The sequence below is a fragment of the Epinephelus moara genome, chromosome 11 (genome assembly GCF_006386435.1).
Source record: "Epinephelus moara isolate mb chromosome 11, YSFRI_EMoa_1.0, whole genome shotgun sequence".
NCBI classification, from domain to species: Eukaryota; Metazoa; Chordata; class Actinopteri; order Perciformes; family Serranidae; genus Epinephelus; species Epinephelus moara.
The window spans coordinates 37,001,839-37,005,696 of record NC_065516.1 but is presented as its reverse complement, the minus strand read 5'-3'; positions in this window follow the sequence as shown (position 1 = coordinate 37,005,696).

Sequence of the window (3,858 nt, the reverse complement as noted above, 5' to 3'; positions counted from 1 at the left end):
TCCCTCTGGACTTTAGCTCTTTGTTCACATTCTTTATTTCCGTATTTTTTCTCGTGTGCTGAGCTGAACTGTCGATCAGCGCCAGTAGTGTTTGTGGTTGTCATAGTGACCATACGTCACTTCCGCTATGTACAGTGTGGTTGTTATAGTTACCGGGCGTCACTTCCTCTGAGCCCGTGTTCGTGCCTGTTCTTGTTTACACTAAACGGCTGCTGCCGCACTACTCAACCTGCGTTGTGTGATTCATGTGTATCGTCCTCCATTACTGGCGTGGTGGCAGCGCTTCCCGAACATATGACCCGAGGATATTATCAACTACCGAAGTCATAACGGTAACTTCCCTGTCAGGGGAATCACAGTACAACCAGACGCAGTTGAGCTAACGGTGGCAAAGTGCGCAGCATGGCTAATTCACACAGAGCACCGAAGCAATGGTGTCTAACCAAGATTGAAACTGTCAACTCTTTTGAGAACTGGCGCCAGAACCTGTTGTACACACTGTCACTTGACGGTGAGTTTGCCCCATTTCTGCTCAATGGTGCAGAATGGGAGAAGAAATCCAAAACGTCTCCATGCCGAGGATTTACAGATAACGTCGACCCAGTTCCTGCTGCCCAACGTCGCACTAAAGAACGCAAGGTGGTCATGCTGGAGCTCATGCTGGGACAGATTGCTAATTACTGTCCTGTCATCTCTCGTCACAGCATTGTCAGAAACATTGACAGCATATGGCAAGCTATTCGCCTACATTACGGCTTTCAGTGCACTGGAGCCCACTTCATTGACCTTGCTGCTATCAAACGGGAACCTGATGAGAGACCAGAGGATTTATATCAACGTCTGATGGCTTTAACTGATGACAACTTACTGCGTAAGGATTCCGGCATCAGCCACATGGGAGATGTTGTGACTGAGGATGAGGAGTTAACGCCCTCACTTGAGAACTTTGTTAGGATGAGGAGTTAACGCCCTCACTTGAGAACTTTGTTGTCCTCACATGGCTCCGCCTCATACACGTTGATCTGCCGAAGCTCATCAAACAAAGGTATGGGATGGCATCCATTAAACCAGAAATCTCACAAGCCCTTGATTCACTACTAGATGAGTTGCAGGCCTCAGAGGATGCCCGTGCTATGCGTGCGGCCGTGTCTGAGCTCCCTAGGTCAAAGCAAGCCCTGCCTGCCCGTCCGAGGAAGTCATGTCCCTTATGCAAATGTGCCGGCAGGCCTGATAATCACTTCCTTAGCAAATGCACGTTCCTGCCCCCCCAAGACAGAATGTTCATGGCTAAATCGCGCCAAGTGATGGGTGAGCAGACTGAGACTGATGATCTGGTGGGCGAGTGCATTAGTGAGGAGACAACACCATCTAGTGGCGTAAAGCGTGTACTGATCAAACAGTCCCCCTACTTGGATGCATTCCATGGTCACCGCCCTGTGCGTCTCACCATTGACAGTGGGGCTACAGGCAACATGATGAAGGCCTCATGTGCAACTAGGCTGGGCTGGGGCCTCTACTTCGAAGGTCTCGTCGTTGAAAATATCGACTCTGACATACTAGCTGGGATTCCCTTCATGGAAAAGAACGACGTCTCCATCAGACCAGCCAAACACCAGATATGTTTGGGTGAGGATATCTACAGCTATGGCACCCTCCAGACACCTATGGACAGGCACGCTGTGCGGCGCGCACACGTGCTCCGTGCCCCGGATAAATATACTGTGTGGCCCGGGGGGTACATCGAGCTCAAGTTTCTGCCTGAACTGTGTGATGTGGACTGTGAACTGGCTATTGAACCTCACGTGGACGTCTCGCGTGACCAGTCAGGCTCACACCAATGGCCTACTCCGACCTTGCTGCAGGGTGTGTTCGCGCGACATATATCCCCTCACTCAGCAATGCCGCTGTGCTGGCCGACCCCCCCGGACTGGTTGCGACGACCAGATCAGCCTTGTCCTCTGACCCTGTCGCTCTTGACCCTGATGACGTCATGCCTCCTGACATCAGGGATAAGTTCCGCGCCCTGCACAGAGAGTTTGACAGTGTGTTTGATCCCCACTTTAAAGGATACTATGGCGTCGTGGGGCCATTCCAGGCCAGGGTGAACATGGGTCCCGTCCTACCCCCACAACGCAAGGGGAGGGTTCCACAATACTCTAGGGGTCAGCTGCAAGAGCTCCAGGCTCAGTTCGACGTGTTGGAGGGCATGGGCATCTTCAGGAGGCCCGAGGACGTCGACATCACGGTGGAATATGTCAATCCTTCATTCCTCCTCAAGAAGCCTGGCGGCGGTTTCCGCCTGGTCACAGCCTTTGCAGATGTCGGCCGATACAGTAAGCCCCAACCCTCCCTGATGCCTGATGTTGACTCCACCCTGCGCCTCATAGCCCAGTGGAAATACATCATCGCCACAGACCTAACCAAAGCCTTCTACCAGATCTCTTTATCCAGAGACTCATGGAAGTACTGTGGGGTCGTCACGCCCTTTAAGGGTGTCCGTGTGTACGTGCGGAGTGCTATGGGCATGCCGGGGTCCGAGACGGCGCTGGAGGAGTTAACATGCAGAGTCTTTGGAGACCTCCTTCAACAGGGCCATGTGGCCAAAGTGGCAGACGACCTGTATTGCGGCACAGACACTCTTGAGGACTTGCTAGCTCTCTGGAGGCGGGTTCTTTCTGCCCTACAACGCTGTGGTCTGAACCTATCCGCCACCAAGACCACTGTTGCCCATGTACAGACCTCCATCCTGGGCTGGGGCTGGTGTCAGGGAACAAGCCGAGCCAGCCCTCACCGCATCTCTGCTCTGGCTGCGTGCCCCCCACCTAAGACTGTGACAGGCTTGCGTTCATTCATTGGCGCATACAAAGTGCTGGCTCGCGTGATGAGGAACTGCGCCACGGTACTGGCTCCATTGGATGACGTGGTGGCCGGGCGTGAGTCGAAGGAGGTGATCCTGTGGTCAGACGAGCTGCATAATGCCTTCACCTCTGCTCAAAAAGCACTATCCTCAGCACGTGCTATCACGCTTCCACGTCCTGCCGACCAACTGTGCCTTGTAAGTGATGGCGCTGTCAGGGAACCAGGCCTGGGTGCTATGCTGTATATCACCTGCAAGGACACTGTGAGGGTCGCTGGCTACTTCAGCACGAAGTTGCGCCAGAACCAGAGCTCCTGGCTGCCATGTGAGGTCGAGGCCTTGTCCATAGCTGCGGCGGTGAAACACTTCGCCCCTTACATAACCCAGTCAGACAGCAAGCTATGTGTACAGGCTTTTGAGAAGCTGTGCAGGGGATAATTCTCAGTGAGCCCTCGTGTCACTTCCTTTCTGTCCACTGCTAGTCGGTTCCAAGTGCTCATCCGGCATGTGGCGGGGGCGGCTATCCTACCATCTGATTTTTTGAGTGTGATAGCCCACCTGCCAAGTGTGTGCCTTCGTCTGTTCGAACTCCGACTCCGTCGTGCACCAGATCACAGCAGAGGATGTTGTGCGTGGGACTGCTAAGTTACCCTTCACGAACAGGTTGGCATGGCTGGGCCTACAGGCGGAGTGCTCTGACCTCAGATGGACCCATGCTCATCTCCGTCAGGGCACACGTCCTTCTAAGAAACTGACTGACATTCGTGATGTGAAACGTTACCTGAACGTCGCCACGGTGGCTAAGGATGGCCTCCTTATTGTTCGCCGGCACACCCCCCTTGCAGCCTCGACGGACTGTATCGTGGTGCCTCGGTCCGTCCTCGATGGTCTGCTGACGTCCCTCCATCAATTCAATCAATCAATTTTATTTATAAAGCCCAATATCACAAATCACAATTTGCCTCACAGGGCTTTACAGCATATGACATCCCTCTGTCCTT